At 39.3% G+C, this 14043-nt stretch overlaps 1 protein-coding gene across 3 annotated transcripts in view; it reads right to left on the bottom strand.

Moving 5' to 3' along the window:
- Window positions 1–14043, bottom strand: part of LOC136871607 (cysteine desulfurase) — a 145209-nt gene that overhangs the window by 37868 nt on the left and 93298 nt on the right. Inside the window, exon 11 of one of the 3 annotated variants that reach the window (XM_067145061.2) lies at window positions 8719–8737. The exons of the other annotated variants lie outside the window; for them this stretch is intronic. The gene's annotated coding sequence lies outside the window, so the exon portion shown is untranslated. Of the gene's footprint in view, window positions 1–8718; window positions 8738–14043 lie in introns of those variants that run through there. 3 annotated transcript variants of the gene reach the window in all.

Below are 14043 nucleotides of genomic sequence, written 5' to 3'. Positions count from 1 at the left end.
ATCTGAAAGAAGACACTGTTACTCACATCAGTCAATTTGTGCGGTTTTGTTCGTTTCATTTTGCCGATTTTCTCAAGTATAGTAAAATACACCAGCGGTAAATGGCTTCCGAGTTCGCGAGCTTCGATGTCTGATGCTCCGTTGCAAATTTTCCGTAAACGCACAGGAATAAACACAACCGTATTTATAAAGTGCAAATCGTTCAATACCAAGATGCTGTAATTAAATTAAAAGTATAAATATTGTTCGGTGAAAATACAATAATTGATAAACACGTCATTCCATATGTTCTAAATGCAAAGAATGAATTCCACGGGAATTTATCAGCACTGCTTAGGAGGCAATAGTTGAGGAACGGCTAGTCACGGGAAGGATGGCGGTAATGTAGTGTTTGTGGAATTATTTCACTTAGTAGTTCTCTGCATTTCTCCACAACTCTGGTCTGATCTTTGTACTCGGCTACCGATAGCTGATCATCTGTAATGGAACTCGATGTGTTATGATATGTCCAACACTTGTTGGACGAGTTACACCGATATCTCCCAAGACCGCTAGGCAGCTCCCGCGCAGAACTGAAACGTCCAGTTCCAAGGTACGAAGAGCAATTACAGAATTCAAGGCTACCAGAAGCACAGAAAATGTTTATTGCACATATTAGAATATATGAGCTACAGAAAACAACGTGAAACACCACACGCCTTGTTACTTTGTAAAGTGATGGGAACGTACATGTAAGGGAACTCCGGATTTCAAAAAATAAATTTTCAAAACCGAATTTGAAAATTTAGGCGCCAGGTAAAAATTTTCAGGCGCCATGGCGACTGGGCGCCCGGTATTTTTCGACCCCTGCCTATGGTGTTTCTCATATTGCGGTGCCATTTACAGGCAACACAAACCTATGGTGTTCCTCACATAGTGGGTACTAATTATAGGCAAGACAGACCCATAGTGTCGCTCATATAGTGGTACTAATCACAGGTACTGTATAACTCACCCTGATTCACACACTGTCGCTACAAATCACTAACTTATTGTGTACCTAACACAGTGGTACTAAGCGCAAGTAAAGGTGACCCCTGGTGTTCCCTGCGTGATGGTACTAATTACAAGTAGTCTCACGGTTCTAATCTGATCATCCCTTGGTCGCCCCTTTTAGTCGTCTCTTACGACAGGCAGCGGATATCGTGGGTGTATTCTTCGCCTGCATCCCCCACCCACAGGGGGATGCGTGTTTGGTCCACGAGAGCTATTTTATTTCCCTCAAGTCCGCTGGCAAGCCGGTTAGTACCCCATCCCCTATCCACCACCTGGGACGTGCCACGTGGGAGTATCACCTCTCCCCTGCTATGCCAGCATAGTAGGGTTCGTTGCTTTCATCTTACTTGACATATCCAAACAATCTCTGTCTGTTCTGTTCCAGTTTGTCACTTAGTTTTTGCACATTTAGCTCTTTTCGTATGCCTTCATTTCTCACTCTATCCCTTCTTGTCTTCTGTACCATACTCCTCAGGTATTTCATTTCAGCTGCCTGTATTCTACTCTCATCTTTCTGAGTCATTGTTTAAGTTTCTGCTGCATATGTCATTATAGATACGTAATAATATTTAATATTAAACACAGTGTGTACATACGATATTAAAATAAAGAAATTCACTGTCAATACAAGGTTTCACCTTTAGCATAATGAGAAAGAGGAAGCGTTCTCTGTGTGCAGTCGAACAGGTGGTATAGTGAACAATGTGAGCCGCAGATTTCACAAAGTCGCTGTATATCTGGTGAAAACCTTTATTATTACAAATACGGTGATGAAAGCCTTGAATTGCTCCCCTCGTATAGAGGTGACATAGCTCAAAATTGGCTGATTTCCATTCATCATTGTTCATGGCGGGAGTATTAAAGTATTAAAGGCTGCAATGGAGATTCGCAATCTCAAATCCCTTTCACTAAGAACAGCAATGCCATTATTCAAGCTGAAAGTTGCACCGGTAGCATTGTAAGCAATTGAGATAACATGCCCATAACTTTCATATAGAAATCTGAAAACTTTGGACAGAACTAAAGCCAGGTACATAAAAAGAGACCTCTACATCTGAAAGTTTTCACCAAATCAACTTGTATACCAGCTAGCATAAACATCTTCCTTCATAGAAGACTTGATGACAACTTATAATCTGACACCAACCCCACCTACCAAAAGGTTCCTGGACAAACGACTCCAGAAAACTGCAGAAAAAGACCCAGAATTATAGGTAAGTAATATCCCTTGCACAATTTTTCTTTAGCCTTCATTGGTACATCTTTATTCCACATTAATCTCCGTACCTGGGGTTAAAAGGCACTCCCTAGCTGTATCATCCTACTAATTTCCATATCCAGTCTTCCATTTTCTGTCGGTTCCCTTACCAATTATTTGAAGTGTTCTTCTGTCTCCAGTTCCTTGTCTTCAATTTTGATAGCTCCTATTCCTGTTTTTATTTCCTCTACTCATCACCATTGTCTTACCCTTCTCCACGTTGATCCTCGATTGCCACTGTTCAATCTTTCTATTCAGTACATTCAGCTGTAGTTGTACCTCCTCCTAATCTTCTTCCCAGATCACATAATCATCCACAAACATCATTATTCATTCTTTCCCATCTAGTAATCTTCCTTTGCAGCTTTTACAATGTCATCAGTTATCATTATGAACAGTTTTAGCCCATTGTTAATTCCAAACCATTCTGATCTACCCACTGTTGTCTTCACACAGCTGCAACAGTTATCACATATTGCTTTTATCATTGTTATTACTTCCTTGCCAATGCCCTGTGTGTCAAATTTTCCTTTTCTAAGTCTATAAAAGTCATTACTATATCCTTCACATATTTCCAGTGCTTTTCCATGATCTGTCTCAGAATTAAAATGGGTTCCACTGTTGACCTTCCACTTCTGAATCCAAATTGTTCCTCTTGTAACTGATTTTTCACCTTTTCTCTAATTCTTCTTTCCAACATCCTCTCCATTTATTTTGGCAACATGGAAGATGATGATGATGATGATGATGATGATGATGATGATGATTCCTCGGTAATTACCACACATCTAATCTACCTTCTTGAATATTGTTATTACAAGCCCCTTTTTCCAATCCTCGGACATTTTTTCCTCTCTCCATACACACTTAAGCATAACAACATCATTTACAATAATACAAAAGTTGAAAACTAGAAAAGCAGCTGGAATTGATAAGATTTTGGGGGATATAATAAAGAAAATGGGTTGGGATATAGTACCATATCTGAAGTACTTATTTGATTATTGTTTGCATGAAGGAGCTATACCAACTGAATATAGAGTTGCTATAGTAGCCACTGTGTATAAAGGAAAGGGTGATAAACATAAAGCTGAAAATTACAGGCCAGTCAGTTTGACATGCATTGCATGTAAGCTTTGGGAAGGCATTATTTCTGATTATATCAGACATGTTCATGAAATTATTAACTGGTTTTATAGAAGGCAGTTCGGTTTTAGGAAAGATTATTCCACTGCAGCTCACCTTGTAGGATTCCAACAAGATATAGCAGATATCTTGGATTCAGGAGGTCAAATGGACTGTATCACGATTGACCTGTCTAAGGCATTTGATAAGGTGGATCATGGGAGACTACTGGCAAAAATGAGTGCAATTGGACTAGACAAAACAGTGACTGAATGGGTGGCTATATTTCTAGAAGGGCCGATGACCTTAGGTGTTAAGCTCCTTTAAACAACAAGCATCATATTTCTAGAAAATAGATCTCAGAGAATTAGAGTAGGCGAAGCTTTATCTGACCCTGAAATAATTAAGAGGGTAATTCCTCAAGGCAGTATTATTGGACCTTGTCTGGCCCCATGGATAAATGGTTAGCGTGCTGGCGTTTGGTCACAGGAGTCTCGGGTTCGATTCCCGGCAGGGTCGGGAATTTTAACTGTACCGGGAGGTACACCTCAACCCCCCGCTCATTCAAAAGAAGCACCAATGAAGAACTCTCTCTATCGAACAAAACGTGAAATTGCTACTACATGAAGTTGGGACATTAATCAGAAGATGTCACTACTGAAGTATTGAGTAATTGTGTTATTGTGAAGTTGCCTAAACTGACTGGATTTATTTGCTTTGTGTTTGTTTACTTCAAGAAGTTTGAACATTTCTCCATAGATGTCATTACAAAAATGGAAGTCATGCACTCTGGTGCAAGGTAAAAGAATTTGTTATTGAAAGAAATTTTCTGTTTATGGGTTTTCTCAAGTAAATTAACTTTCATTTAATTTTCTTTTATATTTAAAGTTTGCAACACTTCCCTCTCATTATGCCAGTTTTGAATCTGGCCAGTAGGAATTTTCTGTAATTATTTTTCAGCCTATCACAGGCTTCTTGTTTGTTCTTCGGGTGTAACTTTTGATTCTGCCAATAAAATTGAGAGGGTGTGTCCGGATTAGTCCAGAACCCTCTAGAACAGTCCCCCTCGTGTATTTAAACCGCGGCTTTTCTAGCTACCTTGTCTATTGATTCTTCGCCAGGCAGTCCAGCAGCCAAGGTAATGTCCACCAGGCTTATTTATCTGTAGCTACCTCCGCAGACATACACAAGGGGAAGATTCAGATTTCTAATTATGTAACCTGTTTTCCAAAATGTAAATCTTTTTTCGGCTAATGTCAAATTTCAGAAACTCTTTAAACTGTAAATCGGGGATAGAGAGTGTGTTACCCTCTTGAGTTCCCCTTCAATTTAATTTGAGGTGACTATGATCTTATAACTTTTTCTCTTTTGGTAAAGTGTTAAAATTAACCTTCATTCTAATCACCTCAGTAGCTTGGTATTAGCCTCTGTATCATCGGGCTGAGAGCCCAATTAGGGTTTCATATTAAAGTTTCTAGGAGAGCAAGTGTATGCCTCCTGCCATTTTGTGTTCGGGTCAGTAATTTAACCTGTTCTTCTTTCCACGAAGGCCAGTAAGATGGGTAATAGATACCCCTGTGTAAAAGTAATTTCAATTGTAAATTGTGCCTAGAGAGGCCAAAGATTGTAAGGGTTTGTGTAAGGTTGCCCTAAGCGAGCTGTAAGAGATTAGTTAAAGTTGGAGAGCATGTAAGCTCTTTTCTGTGTTCAACTGCAATATTGAGGTGCGCCTCTGGAAGGCTGTAAAGTGGTTGGAGCAAAGTGCTCTTAAATTGGAATATTCCAGTTCTTGTCTAAACATTGAGATTTTGAAAAATTTTGTAAACTGGATCTGGTATCTCAGAATTTGTAAACTAAAAGCTTGAAAACCCAAATCTGTAAAATTCCCTAATCTTGGGTTTTCCAATTCTTGTTTTCTAGATTGCTATTTGTACCTGTCACTTTATTCTTTCACTAAGTGAAAAGTTGTTATGTTTGTTTTTGAAAAGAAATATAACCTATGTTAAAGTTTTATATTAATTTTTGATATTGTAGTTAGACCCATTCTACCCAGCACCTTCTTTCACCTCTGCGTTCCACGGATATCTCCGTAACATTAACCCTAATCAAAAGACCAGCATCTGGTGAGCTGAACTTGTCTTCGGACACTCCCGGCACTAAAATCCATACGCCATAACCTATTATTGGACCTTTATGTTTTCTTCTATTTATAAATGATATGAAGTGGAATCAGAGATAAGGCTTTGTGCAGGTGATGTTATTCTGTATAGAGTAATAAGTAAGTTACAAGATTGTGAGCAACTGCAAAATGACCTCGATAATGTTGTTTAGAAGGACAGTAGGCAATGGTATGATGATAAACGGGGTTAAAAGTCAGGTTGTGAGTTTCACAAATTGGAAAAATCCTCTAATTTTTAATTACTGCATTGATGGGGTGAAAGTTCCTTTTGGGGATCATCGTAGGTATCTAGGTGTTAATATTGGGGTAATCAAATAAATGGGATTGTAAATAAAAGATACAGATCTCTGCACATGGTTTGAAGGTATTTAGGGGTTGTAGTAAGGGGTAAAAGATCTTCATAGGTTGACGCCCTGAACAAATAGCATTTTTAAAAAGGTGTTGTAGTAAGGATGTCTCTGGTAAGATTCCAACTAGAGTATGGTTCCAGTGTATGGGGCCCTTTTAAATTTTAACATAGAAGTCAAATAACAGTTGCTTTGAATAAACTGGAACTTTGGAAGGAAAAAAATTTTTTAGCCAAATTTTCAACATTTTGAAAAAATTTTACTGTGTTTTGGAAGTCAACGTCTTTAGAATTAACGGATATTCCAATTTTAGTATAGTCATTCATATTGTTAAACTATCAATGTGTGTCAAATTTCTATGTTTATGTATTTTTACTACTTAATTTTAGAATTATAATTAAACACAAATTTGTCGAAGCAAATTATAAAATGACAGGTCTTAACCTTGATATGATTACATAGGCTGAGTACGCTTGAAATTAAGCGAAACATGTCCCTATAAAATAAGTGTTGTAGCATCATGATTTTCTAACAACGTAAAATCAATTGTATTGAAAAGGTGGAATAAAAAAAAACTCGCTTAATACTATTATATGAGAAACACCATGGGCCTGGGCGTTGCCTGTGATTAGTACCACTATATGAGCAACACCGTGGATCTACGTTGCCTATGATTAGTACCACTATGTGAGGAACACATGGTACTGGACTGCTTTTGTGATTAGTATCACTATGTGAGGAACACCATAGGTCTGTGTTACCTATGAGTTATGCCATTATGGGAGTTACACCATAGATCTGCGTTACCTGTGAGTAGTTCACTACCTGTGTTCGACCTGTTATATGTTCCTTTATGTTAGCATGGGCAAATGCATTAGAAACGATACAGGTTACTTCCTGCTTTAATATTGTTAAAATAGAAGACAATTCACAAATGGTGCTCGTAGTGGCAAGACCTGGCAACTGGGCACCAAATTACAAAATCAGTGCTAGATCATATACAGAAATGGATAAATTAATTAGTCTAGAAAGAAGGTGTTACTAAGATATTAACTTTAAAGTTGCTGAAGCAATTCTGGATACATCAAAAAGAATTATTTAGTAGGATAATATTTCACTCACTGCTAGGGGGCTTTACGTCGCACCGACACAGATAGGTCTTATGGCGACGATGGGATAGGAAAGGCCTAGGAGTTGGAAGGAAGCGGCCGTGGCCTTAATTAAGGTACAGCCCCAGCATTTGCCTGGTGTGAAAATGGGAAACCACGGAAAACCATCTTCAGGGCTGCCGATAGTGGGATTCGAACCTACTATCTCCCGGATGCAAGCTCACAGCCACGCGCCTCTACACGCTTGGCCAACTCGCCCGGTGGATAATATTTCAAGACAAAATTTAGGATATGAAATGAACTATTGTAAAGGGGCTTGATCTTTCATTCATGCATTACGTTTCTTGCTTCCTTGGGCATTCCTGCCTGAATGTTTACTGTTAGATTCTTTTCACCTCATTCAAAAAACTTTGTATGGTCACATTACGACACTTACCATACATCCCTAAATATGTAGAAATTTACTACCTTCTCCTTAACCTCCTCCTTCCCTCCTCCTTCCCTTCTACTTTTCTCAACCTCTGCCTGAATCTAATTCCTACCTCCCTTTCCTCCACACACTTTCCCCACATGCCTAATAGGGCCACCCATAACTATAGCCTCAACCCACCCAACTCATTAGATCCCTTCTTCTCCTGATCTTCCGTAACTTCCCCAATGGCTGCAGAACCTACTTCCTCCTCCCTTCTCCCTTTAATATTAAAGTAGTAGAATCTGTGTGCTTTGCTGCATGTCTAAATCGCAAAAGTTTCAAGAACACTTACTTACACCTTTTTTTTTTTTTTCTTCTTTCAAACCCTACCCACAGGTTGAATTCCTTCAAGAGTTTTGGCCATTTTGATAATTTTTAAGGATACGTGTGGTATCTGGTTCCAAATTATAAGTTTCTAGGGTGCATAATTTTTATACCTTTCTTAGTAACGTCACTAAACTTTGCCATCCATTTATAAGTACAGATTCCCTCCTTAATAACTCAAAATTTTCCCGTAACTATTTCTCAGAATTTGATATGAAAATAAAACTGGACTTTTAGGAAACTTGTAAGTTCACAAGACTTCACTTTGAGAGAAAGGTTCCCCAATGGGTAAAGAATTGCTTGTGTACTTTAGCTGTTTTCGTTCTGAACCCCAAATTCGACTCAACGAGTTCACCCCTCAGGAAGTTTTTTTCAATGTTTCTAGGGATCTTGGAGATTTTGTACAATTTGTAAGAAGTCTCTGGTACTGAGTTTTAAGTTTCTAGGATGCATAGAAATGCTGCCTTAAATAATGCCGGAAACAACGTGAACAGGGTTAGTCATGCTGATAAATAATTTGAAAGAAATTATTCAATATCTCATGTTATGATTTTATAAGCAGCTGAAGCTAGCCAATCAGATTGCTTTGCGGGCAAATTAAAATGGGCTATGTGAGGAGTTGTTGCTAAATTTGCATGTGGCTTAAGACTGGCTTGAGAGTCATGCTGAGATATAAGCATCAAGCACAAACACACCGTGGGTTTCAGCCGGCATCACTGTAGCACAATCCTGTCAGTTGGAAGGTCAATATTAAAATCTCTCCCCTGGCAAAGTTGCTTCTTCAATTGATGCTCTCGAGTGGGAACTATGTTAAGGCTTGCGGAGGCTACTTGTATGTTGTGGAACACTGCTTACAGTTGTGGAAAGCTTGTTGACCACTTGACATGCCTGTACAACATAAGTGAAAAGATTTCACCCAGTTATCAGAGAGAGAGAGAGAGAGAGAGAGAGAGAGAGAGAGAGAGAGTGAGTGTGTGTGTGTGTGTGTGTGTGTGTGTGTGTGTGTGTGTGTGTGTGTGTGTGTGTGTGTGTGTGTGTGTGTGTGTGTGTGTGTGTGTGACGCTAGATGTTTGTATCAACAAATTTCCCATCACTTAGGTCATTCTGACCAGAGTGTTAGGGTCTGCTGGGACCAGTAGATGTGAAGAGTACACAACACATGGCAAGGGGGCTCATGATGCCTTCAACTGACCACCAGGGGAAAGGATCATCTTATTTTCCAACAAGCACAAGCAGATTTAACCACCCAGGCATGTGAACACCATCATTGCTGGTCTCTGTGTCTACCCAAACAATTCCCAGGCGCTTGGTTGAAGGAAATGATGATGATGATGATGCTTGTTGCTGAAAGGGGCCTAACACATAGGTCATCGGCCCACGATCATACGAAATGAGATGAAATTTAATGACAATTATAAAAGCCCAAAATTCATCCACTGACCAGAATTCAAAACGTGATGATGAAGAATGAATGGATGAATATGAATTTAAAATAATTAGCAGATCCAACTCACAATACTAAAAGTTAAAAACAATTCCACAATCGATCCACTGGCTAGAATTCAAAACATCGACGATGAACAAATGATTGTGAACTTAAAACAGTCAGTTGATCCGACCCGCAGTGGCTCCAGAAACTACCGTACTTACGCGAATAATCCCCGCATAATTTTTTTAAAAATTGAGGCACGAAATTGGGGTGCGGGTTTCATTTGCGTCAAAGTTGGCAAGTTTTCGATGTTGGATGTACAGTTATGCTTTGTGTAACCACAGATGGAAGAAAACTGCTCCATACGTAATACTTATGCGGAAAACAATTCAGACTTTTAATTTAAAACTGCATTTACATTTTTTTAAATAGTATTTTACAGAGTACTTTAAATTCAGAATTTCTCCGTATCACGATAGAATGCGTCTTCCGCAATGTGTAGGGGTAGCTTTCCGTACTTTGTTTCACTTCGGTGTGTCAACAGTGTGTTTCATAGTTGCTAAGTCGGAGTGAAATCGTAATTCTTTTGTATTCAGCGTTTTAAGGTACGCCACAATATCACGTAACAGGTAGTGTGCGGAGAAGCAGAACCCACGAACACTGGCGATGCCGACAGTTGGTGAAAAAGCGCGGCTCATAATTATAATCAATTCGTACGCACCGAACAATACTGTCAATGCCAATGAAACTGCATTGTCTTGCAATGCAGACGGAAGTGAAAGACTTCCTCCCCTCGTCATAGGAAAGCTCGATAAGCCACGATGTTTTAAGGGCGTCGGGTACTTTCCGTGCAATTACAAGGCATCTAAAAATGCAAACAGTGCAGTAATCCAAAAAAATAAAGCTCTTGCACAGGGGAGCCAGCATAATTTGTCCTCGTCTTTGAATCGTGTTTTTTTTTCTTTTGTTGCATGAGGTTATGATCGTCACCGAGTTATCCAAGTAAATTATTTGAATACTGTCAATGCACCTCGTTGGATACATTTTGGAATTTTTTTTCCATGGCATTTGAAAGGATTCTACTGTGAATCAATGTTAGTTGCATGCAGTAACGGGTCTTGAATATTTTGTCACGCAGCAAGGGTTGGCAGTTCTGAAGCACGAGTTGGCAGTTAATTCAAAATCACATAATTCTATAAGTCAGATTTTTGCATCCCAAAGAGTTCGAATTAACTAGGTTTTACCATGACGAATATAAGAACCAAGTGTGATGACTCATCGAGTTCAGGCGCGCGCCGCCAGGCAGCGCTAGAGTGTGGTAGGTCCACAGTACCGATCAGCTGGTCTTAGGAATGGTGACACAGGAAACGTACTACTCTGTAACTGATAAGTATATACACTGTCTTTTATAAATAAAAAAAAAAGAGATTACAATTAAAATACCACAGCAGAGAACAATGGAAAAATATCATACACGGAAATAAGAGCTTTCTTAAGGAAAGATATTTACTCACTTCAAACACTGAAATAGGTATTAGAAAGATGATTGTTGTTTAAAGGGGCCTAACAGCTAGGTCACTGGCCCCTAACGGTATGAGGTGCAACGAAATGCAAATCAAATTAAAACTTCAAAATGTATCGACAAGAATATAAAGCGAATAGTGATGAAAAGGTCTCTTCGGCTTCAAAGCATACTAGAATAATAACACAAATTTGATCAACATTACACCGACCTTTTAATTCTCCAATCGCTGATGCACTCCCATCTTCAATCTTGTTTCTTCTTTTCCTAGTGGTGTCTAGATTCTTTTTCCTGTTGAGAGTTTCATGGGACTTAATCTCACTTGAAAGGTATTTCGGAAAATTAGGAAAAATGTGAGAATTGCTCCTGGACGTAATTTCCATCTCACAAGAGACATAACCACTTTTTCACCATTCACTATAAAATTATCTGATTTTACTATCAAATTCTACTATTGCTCGTTAACACAGTATCCTTTAGTGGAATAGCTCTGGCCCATTTTTCACATTTATTTATATCCTTCGGTGGTGAAAAGAATCTTAATACCATTAACTACTCTACCATAGCCTGACTTACAGCCAGGCACAAAACAGTACGGCATGTTGAACTATTAATTTAATCAAGCCGCATAACACATGTGCTTTAAGTGCACAACACACTATGAACTGAGTATAGGAACTGAAAGCAAAGAAAATTCAACTCATTGACTTGAAATATCTCGCACAATAACATCTGCTGCACTTTCCTACACATGGTTTGCCGGTCCATTGAAGCACATGTTGGACACCGTCGTTTGCAGTGCTCCCAGTGGCGGGTCCACAAACTACCATGCTATAACGGTTGAGTCATCACACTTGTTATTATATTTGTCATGGTTTCACAGTATCACAAAACTAACATCGGTGTTCGCAAAAAGAATTATCCACCACCGGTCGTGTTAATATCCGAGTAAAAGGAGACCGCATGTGAAAAGTGTTTTAGGCATGGAGTGTGACGAATTTGTAAGTAGTTTAGGAGAGGATTTTAGTGATGCAAGAGACAACGAATCTTCCGATCTAAGGGAATCGAGTCTATTGCCTATTGCTAATTTTCATGGCAAATATATTTTATAGCAGTGATAATGTATTTTTATCATCTCAAATATGTTCAAGCAAAGCAGCTATATCCATAAATTTACACGTTCATATTTGCGTAAGGACCACGTGGAACTCGTGGAGTGATATGAAATGTTTGTTTATGCCTACGTTACCGTACTCTCTCGATGGAAGGAATTTTAGTTCATTTCATTTTTTTCAAAATGATCCTCCCTGAAATTCGGATGCGGGGATTATTCGCGTAAATAAGGTATCTTAAAACAATAGTATTACCAACCAAGGGACTGCTTCTAAAGCACAATCCTTAATCGATGACGCTTGTTGTCTAAAGGGGTCCAAAAACAAGGTCAACAGACCCTCATAATGGAACTTATCGCTAATAAAGTAGAACCATGGGATTTCTCATGTAGCAGTAATAATCATAAGTAACGTGGACTCACGGCATTCCACACATTATGGTACTACTCACAAGTAATGAACGTCACACAGGTAACGCAGACGTACAGTGTTTCTCACATAATGGCATCACTCACAGGCAACGCAAATCCATGGTGCTCCTCACCTTGGTATACTAATCACAGGGACCCGAACTATGCCATGGTGTTCCTAACGTAGTGGGTACTAATCACAGGCAAAGCAGACCCACAGTGTTGCTCATATAGTGGTACTAATCACAGGTACTGTAAACCCACAATGAACCACTCTCTGCTGCTACTAATCACACCGGACAAGTTGGCCATGTGGTTAGAGGTGCGTGGGTGTGAGCTTGCATCCGGGAGATAGTGGGTTCAAATCCCACTGTCGGCAGCCCTGAACATGGTTTTCCATCGTTTCCCATTTTCACATCAGACAAATGCTGGGGGCTGTACCTTAATTAAGGCCACGGCCGCTTACTTCCAACTCCTAGGCCTTTCCTATCCCATTGTCGCCATAAGACCTATCTGTGTCGGTGCGACGTAAAGCCATTAGAAAAAAATTTAAAAAGCTACTAATCACAAACCTATTGTGTACCTAACATAGTGGTACTACTCGCAAGTAAAGGCAACTCGTGGTGTTCTCCGTGTGATGGTACTATTCATAGTTCTAATTCAATCATCCCTTGGTCACCCCTTTTAGTCGCTTCTTACGACAGGCAGAGGATACCATGGTTGTATTCTTCGTCTGCCTCCCCTACCCACAGGGGGAGTCTCAATGTGCTCGTTATGTATCCTACCACTGACACCCACCCACCCACCATCATCATCATCTCTGTTTACAGTCGTGTCATGAATGACAAACCTGAACTACTACAGGCTGTACCCAGACTGTCTTTAGTGACGAATCAAAGTTCTCTTTGTGCACTGACAACAGTCTTGTTTGTGTTTTGGAGGCTTTTCTCATTCCTGCCTTTGTTGTGGTTTGACACACTGCCCTTGCGAATGATGTGCTAGTTTGGGGACAACTGCATAGGACTCAGACATCCCTCCATATGATATTACAAAAGATTTGGATATCAGAAAATTTCCCAGAAAAATAGACAACAGCTATAATTAATCCAATTCATAACACAGGTGAAAGAAGTAATCCAGACAACTACACAACTACAAAGGTATTTCCATCCTTGACTGCACGTATAAGATTTTCTCAAAGATACTACTGTATATAATCGGATTAAAGAACTACTAGATGAAGAGTTAGGTCAATACCAGGGAGGCTTCAGACCTTGGAGAAGCTGCTCTGAACAAATAATAACTTTGAAGCTAGTCATAGCATATTACAGAAAACTAAACAAGCCCCTTTCAGTAACGTTTATAGATTTCAAGAAAGTTCACGAATGCATCCACAGACCATCATTATTAAAAATTTTAAGACATTTTGGACTTCACCCAAAGCTAATCAAACTGACTGAATTTACTCTAACTAATACAATTTCTAAAATTAAGTTCAGGTGAAAACTTTCTGAACCATTCTTGGTAACAACTGGTTTAAGACAGGGTGACAAAATTGTCACCTCTTCTTTTTTAACTGTGCACTAGAGTACGTTATGAGGGAACGGTACAAGAACAACTCGAAAAATATAAAAATTGGAACCCAGAAGGATAACATACATTTGAACTGTCCAGGATTTGCTGATGATCTAGCTCTTCTGGCCAATGATATTCAGGAAACA

Source organism: Anabrus simplex, chromosome 4 (assembly GCF_040414725.1).
Source record: "Anabrus simplex isolate iqAnaSimp1 chromosome 4, ASM4041472v1, whole genome shotgun sequence".
Taxonomy (NCBI): Eukaryota; Metazoa; Arthropoda; class Insecta; order Orthoptera; family Tettigoniidae; genus Anabrus; species Anabrus simplex.
The sequence above is the reverse complement of the archived record's forward strand: the minus strand, read 5'-3'. Positions and strand labels throughout refer to the sequence as shown.